This window comes from Tamandua tetradactyla, chromosome 20 (genome assembly GCF_023851605.1).
Source record: "Tamandua tetradactyla isolate mTamTet1 chromosome 20, mTamTet1.pri, whole genome shotgun sequence".
Lineage (NCBI taxonomy): Eukaryota > Metazoa > Chordata > Mammalia > Pilosa > Myrmecophagidae > Tamandua > Tamandua tetradactyla.
The window spans coordinates 22,608,001-22,625,243 of NC_135346.1; the positions used below are offsets into that span (position 1 = coordinate 22,608,001).

The following is a 17,243-nucleotide window of genomic DNA, read 5'->3' on the forward strand; positions in this document are numbered from 1 at the left end:
CACCAATTTCATACTTTCTCTATAGTTTAAACACTGTAAATGAAGTTAAACATATGATTCCTAACACATTGTAAGTACTTAAAAGTAGGAGCTGTTTCTGTCTAAGCCTTCTGACTATATTTTAGCAGATATTTAATATTAATTTTAGTGGCCCAGCATCTGAGCACCATGCGTGTGTGGGGGAAACGTCTGCCTTATGAGGCTGGACCCAATTTCCATTCTGGCGGTGGCCAATCCCAGAAGCCCACTCCCCGTCCAGTCTGGCAGCTCATGTACAGCCTTGTTGCCCAGGTCTTGCCAGTCAGATGCAGGGAAGTGGCTGCTGAAGACGGTAGCAGTGACCACAACCCCCTTCTTGGGACAGTGGCTTCTGGAAGCCAAGGTCCAAGATCAGAGCAGTGAAATGCAGGGTCCATATCCAGTGGTTCTGGCAAGAGGTTCCTCACCACACTTGGTCTGCAATGAATTTGGTGCTTGCTCCTAGCTTCAGAGGCGCCAGGTTCTCTGGCTGTTCTGGAAATTCTGTGAGCTGCCAGATATCCTTTTGTAATTTCCTTATCTGCTTATATTAGCCAGAGTTGATTTCTTTTCTCTACAGCTGAGAACCTTGATTGATACATATACCATCTGGATATTGTGAGTACTGCAAATCTAATGGGTCTTAAATGGAAGTCATTACCTCTCCTCCCAGACCTACAGTACTTGTCTTCTTCATCTCAAGCACAGTTCCTCTGTGCTTACTGAATCTATGAGATAAGAAAATAGTCACCTTCAATTCCTCCTTTCTAAATCACCTAGCTGTCTCGATGTTTGCCATGTAAGAGTCAGTCTCTTATGTTTTTTTTACCTCTCTGTCTTCTCTACCAGTGCCTTCACCCAGGCCCCTACCTTCTTTTATTTTGGCATGTCTTTGGATCCAATCTTCTTTCTGCCATTTTTCTGTGGAGATACAGAGCAGGTAGCTGGGAAGGTCTAACATGACTTGTGAAGGCCAGAAATGAGGACAAAACAACAGAGATGGAGGTGGACAAGGGTAGATAAATTCAAATGTGTGAAATCCAAATGGGAGAGTAAAAACTGTATTTTTCCAAGGGCTTGAATAGAGAGAGAAGAAAAAAATACCCTGATACTCAAGAGCAGCCTGTTGATCCTTAACAGTGCATTATATGGAAAAGGGCCATGGCTTCACTGCATCCCCAAGTTAACACTTCTGGGAAATGATTGTATCAGTCAAAATCGAACCAGTGAAGAAAAGGTAGGAGACATATTAAGAGATGAATTACAACAAATTGGCTTACATAACTGGGGAGACTGGCTGAGTTCAAAATCCAAAGTGCCAGCCATCAGGAAGGGAGGATCACAAGCAGGCAGAAATCCCAAAGGAAATGGGCCAGAGCTACTATCTACAAGCAGTCAGGAAGCAAAGGTCCAGAGAAGAAAAGTGTAGACCAAGCTGCTCTTCAAAGTCTTATTGCCAGGAAAAATTTAGCCCCCTTTAATAGCTCACCTGATTAGGCCCACTAAGGATAATCTTCCTAGTTTAAAGTCAACTGATTAGAGACTATAATTACATCTGCAAAGTCCTTTCAAAGCATCTATATTAGTGTTTGATTGAATAAGTGGGAGAAGGTCTGTGTGCTACAAGATAGTTTCTGCCTCCTTCTGTCCTTTAGTTCAGCCAAGTCAGCATATCTAAAAACCTCACTGTGTAAAATTCACAGTAAAATTTCACTGTGATAGCATCAAATGCAGGCTTCAATGCAATCTTTTTACTTCCAGGTGAGTGGAGTCCTGTGATTTCACTTGGCTAATCATATCAATCTAAGTTTCACGAGACTCCTACCTCTTTCCTAGAAAATCCTAGCATCTCTGTTATCTTCTTGATATCTTCACCTTGTTGTGTTAGCCCTGTGTCATAGACATGGAAGGATGTGACATTGCTGAATTCTTATGGATTTCAGAGATGTTGCTTTTCAGTGACCAGAAAAGCTAGAGAGGGGACAGATAATCCGAAGGCAAATAAATATGGATAACTGGATGGTAAACATTGGGAACTAAGTTACCGAAAAAGAGTTTAATTAATTTTGTGTGCCAGGGACCATTCTAAGTGCCTTCCACAATTGACTCATATACATCCTTACAATAATCCCTCAAGAAGGTATTTAGACCATCCTCATTTTAAGGGAGGAGACATTGGAACACAGAGAGGTTAAGCCACTCTGTCTACTGAGTAAGAGCTGGGATTTGAATCTAGGCAGTCTGGAGTCAGAGCTTATGCTTGTAATCTTCATGCTATGCTGAGTCTTAATAAAACATAGAAATAAATCATTTCTATCCCAGGCCCCTACATGATTTAGGAGGTTGGGGTCTGTACTGGTAGGACATGAAGACTTGTGGTCCTTGATTTTCTGGTGGCAAAGGGAGCATAATCTCTTGTTAAGGATATTAATATCACTTGTAAGCCATGGAACCTTAGACTCTACATCTGGACCTCTGGCTCTTCTGTTCCTTCTCTTGGTACAGAGTCAAGAGTCCCTGAATTATTTAAGAATCTGAGCCATACAGATTTCCCTCCTGCCCATACTCAGGCCTTATTCCACAGAAAGTCTCCCAGATTGTGTCTTGAGACTTCAGCTAAAGCTCCTGGTCCAGTTAGACCTTCCCACAGAATTTTCCTGCTGGGTTCTGGGACCCCCCTCATTCACTCATACTTCATTCATCCAGCCAACCAATGTTTGAGCATCTGCTGTGTTCCAGGCACCATGTTATGTCATTGAGGCAGAATAGATAAGCTCTTGAGGCCTTCATAGTGGTCTCAGTTCTAGGTCTTAGAGAAGAGCTCTGGGCAGGAGGATTGCTTATCAAACAGGAAGTCCAGGCCCATTATGCCTTACCACCTTTCTTCCTCATTCAGCAGATATGTGTGTCTGTGTTTTCTCCTTTTGTAGGTGAATGTGTTCCAATGATTTCACATCAGTGATAGTCCCTCCTTATTATCCTCTCCTCCTCCACCCCACTGTCCTCCCAAAGGTGATCCTTGTTAACCATTTAGGGTTATGTTTCCAGGTCTTCCTCTCATGCATTTGCATACAAGTATGTATATATTATATCTGAACAAGTATTTATATTGTACACACCAGGCATTTCTTAAGTGCTTATTGGTAGATGGATGATGAATGAATCTGTTTTTATACTTGTTTCTCCCCAGTTCCCTTGATGCACTCCCTGATTCCTGTACCCTTCCTAGGCAGAGTAGCTAGGCAGAAAATAATATAAGAGTATGGTGTCTGGCTTCTCAGTTTTTCCTGTGAACCACATTGACTGGATGTGGACATAGAACTTGTCCATTTCTGTATATGTCTCAGGGTCCCCACATAAGGGCTGGGCTGCTCCATTGCCCCTAGTTCAGGACTCTGCCCACAGAGGGGGCTCTTTAGAATGCTGACTGAATGTACACATATATTTCTTAGAGTAGAACTACTCCTTGTCCTGGGGCTAGAGGGAAACTGAGAAGCTCCCAATAGCCTCCGTCCATTTGAATTCATGGAAATTTCAACCACCACTTTGTGAATGGTTTCATATGTGCAGGCTTGGAGAGAGCAAGTTAACTGGAAAGCCAATCTTAAAATTAAAGGTTATATTATACTTGGGGTGGGGGTGGCAGTCACCCTCACCTGAGGATCCAACAGGGAAACAGTAGCATCATGGGATCCTTCAAGGTCCATTAAAAATGGTAGACTGGACCTATGTCTTAACAAAACAGGTAGCTTGCTAAGCCAATTAATTAACCTTGTTCCTTGGTTCACATATTGGTTAGTTTTAAAGGCTCAGAAGGAGAAAGACAGAAGCAAGAGAAGGACATAGAATGTTCACACAGATACTGAGAAGAGAATAGTTCACTGAGAGATTTGAGGGCTAATTAGTCTTTAGAAGGAGAGGTCAGAGGAGACACTGTCAAGTGCCCACACAGAGATTTTTCCTGGAGACTGTGAGTCATTGAGGATGGCTTGCAGTGCCAAGTCTGTAGTGGTTGAGATGCCAAGATGAAGTAATATGATGAAGGAATTTAGGGGGGATGGAGTGGAGGACATTTGTGCAAGAAATATTGGGGTGGGGGAGATGAGCTCCTGGCTAGATGCAGTAAGGATGCTTGTAAAGCAAGCAAAAAATGAAGATAATACACAGAAAGACTGTGTATTATCGAGAAGTGAAATGGCTGCTTTAGATGGCAGAACATTGTAGCAAATGTAACTACAGCATTAGATCTTCAAAAAATAAAGCGTTGATTTGAGAATGACCAGGGGACCCAGGGTATAAGGAAAAAGATGAAATCAGTCATCTGCTCTCACTGTAGAATGACATGTCAATTTAGAGAAAATTGCTCAGCTCGAAAAGTTTCATATTGGAAACTCATTGTGGGTCATCTTACAGTGGGGAAAGAAGGTACCAGTGCAGTTAAGACCCTAAACTTTGTATCAGGCAAGCTCTTGCACTTCTATGGAGAAGTTCTACTGTCTCGAAGCCTTGGTTTCCTCATCTGTAAAGGTGAATAAAAATAGTACCTACCAACTGACTGAAGGAGGAGATGCATGGGCTTAGCTTATGGGAAATGCTCAAAAATGTTAGTTATAATTATCAGAGGCAAGCAGTACAATTTGTACACTTATGATGAGGAGGACATTTTAACTTCAGTTTCCCAGGTCAGAAAGAATAGGCAAGTGGCGAAGGAAATAATTAGGACAGAGGTACAATCCAAATGGATTTTGTCCAAGTCACACAGAAAGGCACATAGGAGAGTGTCCAAGCTATGATGGAAGGGGTTATCAAATTAGGAGGGAGAACTGGTATCAGAGGTGTGGAGGGTGGAGAGAGAAGGGAAAGGAAAGGAATGCATTTTCCCATTTTCCTGTTACTCGCTGTCACCAGCCTGTGTAAATCATCCACCACCGCGACAGATGTGCCCCATGGATATGGGATTATGTGGAAATGGGTGGAGCTCCTGCTCACATGGAGTTCACAATGTCCGTTGTCATAATCCACAGAGCGAGTGTAGCAATGATAGAAGAAGAAGAAGAAGAAGAAAATAAACAGCAAATGGGTAGGATGACAAACCCAGCAGAAACCTTATCTTTTGTGGCTAAGGGCCCACAATCTCAGGGCCTTTGCATAATCTCTGACAGAGTTTGAGTGCCTCCTTCTCGTTCTGTACTGTAGTAGCTGCTCTGTTAAGCATGCAGCCTGAACCTCGATTTTGGGTTCATTTTGGGAAGAGGGTGAGTAGGGAGACCATTTGGGAGATTTTTGGTTTTTTGTTCCCCTATTTAGGAGGTTTTGATGATATGCCAGGTGAAAGGATAAACCCGACTGGGGGCAGTGGGATTTAAAAAGAAAGGACAAATGCAGAAGCAAGAGATATTACATTGGTAAATATCAGTTGGACCCAGCAAGAATGTGGGATAAAGGGGAAAGACCCCAGGGTTCTGGCCTGGGTGACAGGAAAGTCCTTTTAGGGGACACTGGAGGAACTTGGACCAGTGCTTCTCACTTTTTAGTATTTAGGAGTTAACTGCAGAGTTTGATACTGCAGATTCTAGGTCCCATCATCCCAGGCCTACTGAATCGGGGTCTCTGGAGCGGCCCTGAGAACCTGCACTTTTTAGCGGACGCCCCAGGAGATCCTGATGCAAGTGGTCTGCAGGTCACACCTTGAGAAACCCTGGATTAGGGAAGATAAACCTCTTGGTCTGTCTTCCCCAAAGCAGGCAAGGACTAAGATGCTAATACTTTATTTAGTAGGTGAAAGCCCAGGATGATGAGGGAGAGGGGGTAAATGAGCCAGGGAAGATGCAGTAGGATACAATGATTTCACATGTTGCTTACTATCACGGAATTAACAATGAAGAGAGCTCAGGCAGGTCACTCAGCATGCAGGCTTCTTCAGAAAGTTTGCAGGGAGAAAGCATACCTCAGCATGGCTACAGGGAGAAAGAAACAGGGGAATCTGTCTCTCTCCTCACCTGCCCTGGCCCCCATTCCTCACTGGTAAAGTTTACTCTACGGGAACTAGCCTTTCAAGGTTGTGTTGTCTGTCCCCTACGTGGCCCCAGGGCCAGATCCCACAGCCGTGGAAGTAGAGGGGCACCCCGGGCAGGTGGGGGGCTGGCCTGGGGCCGAAGAAAGAAGGAAGCAGTTGAGGGCAGGGGAGAAGGTATACAAAGTTTATGTTCCCAGGAAGTTCCTAACTTCCTCAGGCTGGGAAAGGTAGGTTTCCATTTCCCATACTGAATTACAGTTTTGAAACTGGATGTTAAAAAGAAATATTACTAAGGATATGACCTAAATCAAATTATTAACAATGGTAACAAGAACGGAAGCCCAGATTTGTATCTATAGTGTGGTTAAATTTTTCTTTATTTGGTGTTTCTCACCCCAGAAAAGCTTCCAGTAACAGAAGACACTGATGATCAAGTGATTTGTGTGAGCAATTGCAGACCTTTGCAACAAAGAAGGCTACATGAATCCAAGGTATCATTTGTTTATTTTATTTACTGAATTAACTTTCTACCTTCCCTGTCCAAAGCTCTAATATAAAAGGTTTAGCTTGGACTAGAGAGCAAATGAGTTTGTGAATCTCCTCCAAAATCCCGCAGCGTTTTCTCTAAAGACCTATAAGTTCCTAAGAAACTCTAAAAGGGATGTAAAAATAATAATTGTAATTCTTAAGGGCTGCCAACTTCATACTGGGTTCCCGAGAGTAATAGCCTTGTTTAACATTTACGTGAAGCTTTCCATCTGTGAGTTACCAGAACTTGGCTAGTGTTAGATGCTGGCAAATGGCATTAATCTGTCATAGAAATAGGGGGAGTTTAGTCACAGGAAGTTTAAATAACTGATCATGTCATATAAGGAGTTGGAAACAAATAGGGTATTGGACTTATTTTCTACCAGCATCCTGAACCATTTAAAGATATTTCAGATGGCTGTGAGATCTGATCCTAGAAAGTGATATCTTGACAGTCATAAAGATGTTGATAGATCAATTGTGAGAAGTTGATTTTTAGATATATGCATGTGATTGCTGGGGCTGGGGAGTAAAAAAAAAATTCTTGCTGTTTTTGATGCAATTGAACTACATAGGAAGATAGATGAAGGATGGGTGAGAATGGGCGAACACTCATGGCTTGAGGCAGAAGTTTTAAAAAAAGGAGAAATTAAAGTGTAGATCTTCAGATGCCTTTAGGCAATGTAGACTCCAATAAAGTAAAGAAAAGGTTTTGGAAAATTTAATGGGCAAAATGGGGAATAGTGAGAAATGAGAGATTAGTGTCAAGCAAACAAAGAAAGAGAGAGGGAGATTGTTGTAGGAAGTGAAGGTACTCTATTAAGGAATCTGCTGGAAGAGATAGTTTCTGTACAGAAAGAAGATATGAAGGTTATTTCAGTTGCTGCATTTTTGAAAGAGAGACAGCTTATTTGTGCATGGAAGCTCATGGTCATTCCAAATGGCTTTGCTGCACCCCTACTGCATGCAAGGCATTGAGGCAGTAATAGGAAGAAGAGTGTGTAAACTCTTACTTATGGTAAACTGGGTGACTTCCTTCCCTGCTAGGTCTTGGAATACATACCTGCTTAAAAAAAAGAAAGCAGAGTGGGGTGAACAGGATGTTTTGGTCCACAAAGTCTTTGCCAGCTCTAGAATTCTTTGATTTTGAGACAAGATCCCTAGGGTCCCACAGAGGCTGTAGCAAGTAGATTCTTTGCAGGCTGAATCCCTACGGGGTTGGGCAGTTGTTTTAACTTCCTGCCTCATAATTTTATTTCTATGAGGTAGGATTATTTTAGTCGCAGACCTAACTGAAGCCAATTTAAGCAACAAAAAAAAAAAAAAAAAGAAAAGGAATTTATTGTCTCATGTAACGGAAAACTCATGAGTGGATTCATTCAGGAATGGTTTGATCTAGGACCTCAAATGCTATCACAGTGTTTGATTTCCTCTCTCTCTCTTTCTGTCCTCGTTCTCTTTCCCTGGGTTTTCTCCATTCTCAGATTTGCTGTTCTCTTGTGGCAGCAACGTGACTATCGCAAGCTTCAGAGTCATCACCTTTCAACCCCCAACCCAGAAAACACATCGACCCAGAGAATACATCGATCTAGGCATAGTCCCCACACCCATCCCAGGAGTCAGGCTGATTATACTGTTTGAGTCAAAAGTCCATTTTTAATACAAACACTGTGGCCAGAGTGTTAACTGGGCCAACAGGTGCCTCCTTGCAGCGTGAGGGGTGCCCCTGCCTGAGCCCGTGGCCTGCAGAGTCTGTGAGGATGTAACTGGGAGAACCAAAATTAATACTGGGTTACTCCAGGCAAGTGAAACCTAGATAGAAACCTGAGATTCTGATAAAAACAAAACAAAACAAAACAATAAAAACAGGCAAGAGTGATGAGAAAGAATTCGAACCTAGAGGTGGCCCAAGAATTGAATGACATGTCCCAGGGGGCAGCTCATTGCCAACTCAGGATGCCCTTTGTTCTGGGGCTGAATCAGGGACTTTGGATAACCCCCCGTACAGTTACTTTCAGGAGATTATGGGGCTTGGGGAGGGGGGATACTCCGCTTCCTGTTTAGGATTATACTTGAAACCCTCCCCTTCCATGCAGGCCATATGTTCATTCTAAGCCTCAGCATCCAGCCAGAAAAGCCCTTTGTGTTTTCTTGGCAAAACTGGGGCCCAGTAATTGAAGTCCCATATGCAAAGCTGCTACCTCCAGCCCACACCCAAGTCTTTTAATTAGTATGTAATTGGTCAGAGAAGGGCTATCAAATAGCTTCCAGTCTGGTCAGCTGCAAGTGCAGTGCTCGAAAAGTTCCACACCTGAGAGGGACAATAAACGCTTTAAGTCCCATCTGCTATGATGATGTTTAAGGTCTAAATTTCTGCTCTGTTACTATTTTTAACGGTTCTGCCTAGAGCGTTTCTTCAAATGCTGTAGCGACTACCAGAGTATTCACTGGTAGCAGGAGTGTGAGTAATTGAACTAGAAGCAGGTTTCGCACATCCCTGCTTTTCTCTGCGAACAAATGCATGAAATGCAGTGGGGGTGAGGAAGGAAAGGGGTGAGTGGGCCATTGGGTTCGAGGAGTGGCTCAGGCCGGCATGGGGTTTGGTCCTTTCCCGGGAATGGCCACCTGGGAAGTGGGCGCGTCAGCAGCCTGTGGACCTCGATGGGGACAGCACGCGGGTCCTCTCGCGTCACTGCACACGCACCGTGTGTAAGCGTGCCACTCGGACTCGGACTTTGTGGGGGAGGACCTTCAGCTATGGAGACGCTAAGGGAGCAAGGAAGCTGGGAGGTGGCTGCTGATTGCCCCCTGGAAGCCACAACAGGAGGAACAACAGTGAGGACAGTGCAGTCGTTACTGGTGTGGTAGCGAAGTGACAACTGCTGTCTCTGCAGCAGCACGGCGGCCGCGCTTTCCGCATGCTCACCATGTGCCCGGCGCCACACTCAGCCTTCTGTGTACTTTGCCTCATCTCATCTTCACCCCAGTTGATGAGATTACTGCTGGTGTTCGCTGTTTTGGTTGCTTGGCTACCAAAACAAATATCATGCAGTGGGTTTGCTTAAGTAGGGGAATTTATTGGCTCATGGTTATGAGGCTAAGAGGAGTCCAGCCATGAGGAGTCAGCAAGGTGCTGCTTTCTCCCTGGAGACGGTGGCATTCAGGGTCTGGCTGGGGTCCTTGGCTTTCCTGTCACATGGCATGGTGTACAGTGGCATCTTCTCCTATCACTTCTGGGTTCCTTTGACTCCAGTTTCTGGGTGTCCTCACTGTGGTTTCTCTTCCTTGTCTAATACCTTTTGCTTATAAGGATTTCTGCCATATTGGATTAAGACCCACCCTTAGGTAGACTTAGCTAATAATGCCCTCAAAGGTCCTCTTACAAATGGGTTCAAATCCATTGCACCAGGCCTTCTGTGGGGGACATGATTCAGTCCCCAAAGCTCCTACTGCTTTATGTGCATCAGGAATCTAGGACTCTGATGGGTTGACACCCAGCCGGTAAGTAGCTGGGCTAGAGTTTGAACTTCAGCCGTCAGCTTCCAGGGCCTAGGCCCTTAGCCAGGCTTGGTGCCTCATGCCAAGGATCACTGAGGGTGCCTTGGCTTTGCTTGAAGAACATACCATGGAAAAAGAAAGGTAGAAGGAGGCAGATGGCTAAGCCCCTTCCAGGTTCTTTTTTGTCTGGGCAAATCTGTAGTCAGAATTTACGGCTTAAAAATATAGGCAGCTGTGCAGTAGCTTCTGTGCCTTTCAACACCTCCTTCCCAATCCTTCCCCTGGTATGGACATGGCAGGTGTGGGGTTAAGATACACTGATGGGATCATATCCCAAGAAGGGGGTGAGAAGGTGTGCCTGTGTGTGGAGGTTTGGGGAAGGTACAGGAGGCATTCCTAGCCACTAGAAAACCAGGAGAGCCTTGGACAGGGCCTTGCCCAGTCTTCCTTCTTGTGACCAGAATGTTAAGCATCAAAGCACTGTTCCTTCCAGGCGTGCTCTCTCTCCTGTTCCCTAGGGGTAAGAGTTGGGGCTTTCTCTCTCCTTTTTGCCCTCCCTCCCAGGAGGCTGAGAAATAAATTGTTCAAGACCTGCCCTGGCTGGGAGAGGGTTGCTCCGGCTGCCTGTTTTTTTTTTTTTTTTTTTTTTTTTTTTCATGTTCTTCTTCCAGTTTCTTTGTCTATTTATTCATTCATTCATTTCCATTCTTTCCTTTAAATGCCTCTTCTTTCCCTCGGGTGGCAAAGTCTGGGGAGGTAGCCTCAGTTCATTCCATTTTAGGTACTGGGTGCAAGGCCCTGTTTCTCTCACTAGCTCTTCTCTCTGGTGTGTCGCAATCGTGGTTGGCTCTTCTGCGAGTGAACGTTCAAGGACAGACCTTTGAGGCTCTCTGGAAAGGGAGGGAGCTCGTGGCTGGGCCTGTCTTGCAGGAGTTCTGCAGAGAGCCTGAGGCCTACTCTAGATAAGAATAAAGTGTTGTTTTTGCCTTGCTTTGTTTTCTGGGCATCCATGCCCCTCAGGGGCCTCCTGGGGAGGGGTGGCTGATTTGTAGCACTGCTTGGGTGTTCCTGTATCCTGCTAATCTCATCAGGAGGCTATGTCGCTCTCACTACTTCTGGCTCCCTACTCATACACCCGGCAGGCAAGAGTCCTTGCCTGTGGGCATTGGACAGACTCTGTGAATCAAATAAGATGGGACAGTCTTGGCGAAAGGGCTCTGGATCAAAGGAGACAGGAAGAACTAAGGCTAAAGTCATGATGTACGGAGCAGGGAAGAGAATGCTGGAAGAGAAAGTACTTGTATAAAATACCATGGGGCAACCCAAGTGTCCATCAGCTGATAAATGGATAAGCAAAATGTGGGATATACATACTATGGAATATTATTCAGCTGTAAGAAGGAATGAAGTCCTTACACGTGAGGATGTTATGCTGAGTGAAATAAGCCAGACACTAAAGAACAAACATTGTGTGATCTCACTGATATGAACTAAGTATACTAAGCAAATTTATGAAGTTAGAATCTAAAATATAAGTTTTCAGGGGATAGAATGGGGGGGGGTAGAGAAAGGGGAGCTGATGCTTCATTTGTGCAGAATTTCTACTTAGTTTGATTGTTAATTTTTGGAAATGGATAGAAGTGATAGTAGCACAATACTGAGTGTATTTGATAGTGCTGAATTATGTGTGTGAATTTAGATGAAAGGGGTAGTTTTAGGTTGTGTATGTTCCCTGAAGGAAAGCTGGAAGGTGCGACATGGGATTGTATAACACAGTGGGCCCTGTGGTGGCTGAAATCCATGGTGAGTAGAATAATATAAGAATGTTCGTTCGTGGACTAGAACAAATGAACGTCACTAGGTTTTAATAATAGGGTGGGATATGGGGAAAGTACACCTAATGTGAACTTATAAATAATGAATCCATAGAGACAGGATTAGATTAGTGGTTATGTAGTGCTGGGGAAGAATAGAGAGACTGAGGTTCTTTTTGGAGTAATGAAAATGTTCTAAAATTGATTATGGTGATGAATGTACAACTCGGTGATTATACAAAAGCCATTTATTATACACTTTGAATGAATTTTGTGGTATGTGAATGTATAAGAAAAAATAGCATGGGACCAGGAAAAACAGCAGGGAGAGCTGTAGGAATTGACTAGAAAGGGAAGTAAGAAAATCTAACTTCTAGATAAAAGTCTTAGTTGAAAACAGTACCAGTGATGGTTTAAAATGCCATGGTCAACATAAATTAAAGGGAATTAAGGCTAGAATCTGGAGAAAATGTTATTTGTCAAGCACTCAAATCCTTGCTTCTAGATTGTTCTCTCCTTGCAAAATAGCTGTATTTCAGGTTTTGGTTGTAGCATCATATTAATACATTCTGGCTTAGAAGAACAATTGATTACCCATATGAGAGTTATTTAGGGTATCTTTTTGTAATATCTGAAACAAAGGTTAGTTTATTAAAAAAAAAAAACAAACTTTGTCGCATCCCTGATAAAACTAAGGGCCTTATCTGATGGTATCACTGTAAATAATTTGGCTTATAATGTAGAGACGGTTCCAGCAGGCTAAGATCCAAGGTGGGTTTCTCCATGTCTTGTCTGCACCTGCCAGAGATCTGGCACAGCTATTGAAGTTACAAGGCAGTTATTAGCCGCCAACTGACACCAAGATTATAGGTTAACCTCTGAATAGGTTTAAACGGTATCATGTGTCCACCAGGGCAGAGAGCAAAGGGTGGGGGTGGGGGTGGGGGTGCAGCATGTATTTGACAAATGTTAAGAAGCCACTTTGGTCCAGGAGGAAAGACTTACTAACAATGAAAAGGAACAGAGACAAGTGGGTCAAGGTGGGTTTGTTGAAAAAGTCTTGAATCTGGAGTCATGGAGGGCTGTCTTTTTAGTCCTAACTGTATAATGCTGGTAAACCTCTGTTTATCACCTTGAAAATGGGAATAATACCTGCTCTATAAAACAGGAGAAAAAAAGAGTTAAATAGAATTTTAATTTACACAATTTTTGCGGACATAAATGCGAAAAAGTCACAGAGAGCTGCATTAGTAGAAAAATAGACAGTAGCATTCACCTGGAAGAAAGAGAACTTTGTAGAAGCATCCAGCTTAGTGAATGGGGTACAGCATCATTGAGAAGAGGGGGCAAGCACACAGCAATGGCATGTTGGCTTGAGTACTTACTAGCCAGGTGACCTTGGGCAGCCTCTTTGAGCCCAGTATTTGCAAATGCCAAATTGATTCTGTCTGGAGGGATTGGGTAAGGGTTGAGGTAATGTAACACTAGCTGCTCTAGCAGATAAACATCAAAATTTCAGTGGCTTAATATACATATTTTTATTTCTCACTCACGAAAATCTAAACTAGATGTTGCTGATCAGCAGATGCTTCTTCTCTAAACAATGATTCTGCTCCCAAGTTCCAGTCATATTCAACATATAGTTTCCAAGGTCACACAGAAGGGGAGAGAGCATGGAGAATTATCATGGGAGGCCTGGAAGTGGCATGCATTACTTCTGCCTGGGTTCCACTGGCCCGAGCTCAGTTCCAGGTCTCATGGTCACACCTAACTGCTGGGACATGTAGTCTAATTACTGGCCCAGGAAGATGATGGAACCATTTTAATGAATAATGATTCAGTCTTTGCCACCATCTTCAATTTAATTAATCCTAGCCTGTTTTGTTCTTGGGTTCTTCTTCTTTTTTTTTTAAAGAGTGGCCCTATGTTTATTTAAAAAAAAGGGGGAGGGGGATGGCCAAAGTTGGCAAGTATTGAATTTCTGCATGTTTGTATATGGCATAAATAAATGACACCCCTAAAAATGGTTCAGTGCTTTTAGTTTTTTTTTTTCTGCTGTTGAGAGTTAGGAGTTTATATTAATTTGAATTCTTAGCTTACAAATTTGTATATATCCAGCTGATCTTTCACATAGTTATCAGGCTAAAAAAGTCAGTAGACAATTTATAATTTAGGAAACTTATCTCCATTTGGAAGGGGAATTGGGTGTATAGTTAGTTTGTTTTTTTGCGCACTGTATGGCGGGGTCACATTTCATTATTTTTCCATGTGAGTATCTCATTATTGCAGCACCATTTGTTGAATTTTTTGCTTGTTTTTTTTTTTTTTTTTTTTTTTTTTTTTTTTTTTTAGAGAAAGGGAGGAAAGGAAGGAAAGACAGAGAAGGAAGGAAGGAAGGAAGAAAGGGAAACATTTTCTTGTTTTTATTATATTTTGTTTGTTTGTTTGTTTTTTTTTTTTTACATGGGCTGGGGCCGGGAATCGAACCGGGGTCCTCCGGCACGGCAGGCAAGCACTCTTGCCCGCTGAGCCACCGCGGCCCGCCCGCTTGTTTGTTTTTTGGGAAGTGCATGGGCCAGGAATCAAGCCTGAGTCTCCTGCATGGCAGGTGAGAATTCTATCACTGGACCACCCTTGCACCCCTTGTAGTAAGTTCTGTAGAGCATGAGATCATTTGGTTTTAGAGGCCACCTTATCCTGAAAACGTGAAAGGAAAGGGTGGAGGTCAGGCTCTTCATGACCCAACCCTCAGTATCCTGTGTCCATTCTTAATAGCAAAAGGGGAGGATGGGAGGAACAATAATGGGGGCTATTTTTCAGAGCTGTTAATGTTTGTCTTGATTATACAGTGCTATGAAATGTGAAAGAAGTTAGAGACGCTGAGCATGGTTCCCCTTAATGCCCCATTGCCCGGGAGCCAGCCAGAGGCTAGGGTTGGCTTCAGATGGCTGGACAGGTGGCCTGTAATTAAAACCTTTCCCTTCTAACTGCAGGCCTTGTTTTGCCGGGAATCTGAGGTGAAGAAAATGTTCTGGTTATGTGCCTATACCAGCTGCTTTGAAAGCTTCCTTACAGCTGTCCCCAAACCACAAAGCAGACAACCGCGTCTCTACTTTCAGAATCTTGGGGGCTTAGTATTGTTTGAGATGGTTATGAGGGAAGCTTTCTTCCTGATCTCTCAAATGCATTGAGCCTTTTAGAAGAATCACAGCACAAAAGGAAGTCTGGAATGCATACCAGCTCTCTGAGATAGGGGCTGTTTATTTGTCCTTATTTTATAGTTGAGAAAGCTGAGACCCAGAGGGGTAAGTGACCAAGGTCTGAATGCATGGCAGAGCCAGCACTGAGATCCAGGCAGCCTTGCCCCCCAAGTTCAGGCTCTGGAAGCCCCTATTCTTAAGCATGTACAAAATTAAGTCAATTTTTCCTAAAGCTTGGATTTACCCTCAGTTTTCTTCCATCTCTGTTCATGGCCACTCTGGTATTCCAGTTATTCAGACCAAAAAAACCTTGGAGTCATCCTAAATTCCTCTCTTTCTCTGACACCCCAAGGAGAATTTGTCAGGAAATACCATTGGCTCTCTCTTCAAGATGTATCTGTATTCTGATCTCATTTCACCATTTCCAATGCTCTACCACCTCTTTCCAAGTTACCATGTCTCACATAGGTTTCTGCAATAGCCTTGTCACCGATCTCTTTGCTTCTAGTCTTACCATTCCCGTCTCTTCTCATTACAACAGCAAACATAATGATCCAGGACTGATAGGAAACTCTGTTCCATGAGATTCTTCTGGAACCAGGGTTCTTTCCATTTTATTGTTACCTATCCCCTAGGGGGCCATGCTCCTCTGCCTGATCAGAACTGGCTCAGCTCTACATCCTCATTCTAGCCCACAGAAAGGAAATAAATAAGGAATCATTGGGAAGCAATTTCCTTTTAAGCAAATGATATAATGTTTGCACAAATTGCTTCCATCTACATTTAATTGGTAAGTATATGGCCACAATACTAACCTAGCTGCAAGTGAGTCTGGGAAATGCAGTCTCTGGGTGGGTGGCCATGTTCTCTGTTCTCTGAGAAGACTGGATTTGGTGAATAACTAGCAGTGTGCCAGAGAGTCCAAGATGGGAAGTGGTTAAACCACTAAGGTGTCTATACAGAATCCTAAGTGGGCACTGATGATAGCTTGACCTGGGGAAGAGGCAGTGGAGAGATGGAGAGAGGTGGACAGATTTGACATATATGTGAGATAGAACAGCACAGTGTATGATGGGGTGGGTATAGGGGCCCAAGGAAAAGCAGGAATCAAGGGTTGAGTCCCAGATTTTCTGTGTGGAGAGACATGGTGGTACCATTTTCTGAGATGAGGACACAGTCATTGGAACTACCACTCTCTGGAGTAGCCCCGTGTGATCCTGTGTATGCACCCCCTTGTAGGGGCCCATCATGTGTCACAATGGAAGCAACCATGGTAGGTTGTAACAGCCCAGAGGAAGAGTCTGAGAGTTAGTCTGCCAGGTTGGAAGAGGGCAGCCTAACCTTGATGCACTGATAGGCAAATGGTGCTGGACAAGGTAGAGAGAGAGAGCAAAAGAAGCTGGGGGCTCTAGAACAGAAATTACCTGTGGCTACTAGTTCTGGATAGCTGTTTTGATGTTGGAGAAACTGCTTGAGGCACTATTTCAGCACCTAGGCCGGAAAGGGTCATTCTCCCAGCACTTTGATGCTTCTTGACTCTGAGGACACACTTGATCTTAAATGTTTTTCTGTCTCCTCTTTGCTTGGGTTCATCCCCCTGCAGGGAAACATGCTTGCAATGAGAATAGTCAAGAAACTGAAGGTCAGAAGGATGAATAACTCATATAGCTTGGCAGTTATGAGTCTTGCTATCGCCATTTTAGGAGGCAACATGGATTAGAGGGTGGACTTAGAGGCCAGGCACACTTTGATCCTGATCAATTCTGGAAAAACCAGCAAAGCTATATTCCCCACTCTGAGTCTGGGGGCAAGGTGCTCAGCCTGAGGTGGACCTGGCTGGTGCTGCCTTCTATGAGAATGTGCCTGCTATGTTGTCAGTGCCTGCTAATGTAAACTGTTATAAAACACTGTGCATTATGAATTCCCAAATCACTCGGTATTGTGCCATATAATTTTTTACTTTTTTTTTTTTTTTTAGCCTTTCTATTTTAAGCTGAGGTTAAGTAACCAGTCCAAAGTTCCATGCTAAGCTAGCAGAGCTGGAGTTTTAACCCTTCCCTTTAAGCACCCTAGCATCCAATTCACACACTGGCTTTTTTGATACCTTGAGGGTTTAGTTAGCATCAGTAGGCGCAGGGAGGCCCATGGCCCGCATGGCATGCAGCTGGG

General features: G+C 43.7%; 1 long non-coding RNA gene across 3 annotated transcripts in view; it reads left to right on the top strand.

Moving 5' to 3' along the window:
* The window catches only part of LOC143663919 (uncharacterized), a 458,967-nt gene that overhangs the window by 159,694 nt on the left and 282,030 nt on the right, over positions 1–17,243 (top strand). For all 3 annotated transcript variants that reach the window (XR_013166227.1, XR_013166228.1, XR_013166229.1), the window contains one exon: positions 6,434–6,525. This is a non-coding gene — a long non-coding RNA (uncharacterized LOC143663919). The remainder of the gene's footprint in view (positions 1–6,433; positions 6,526–17,243) is intronic.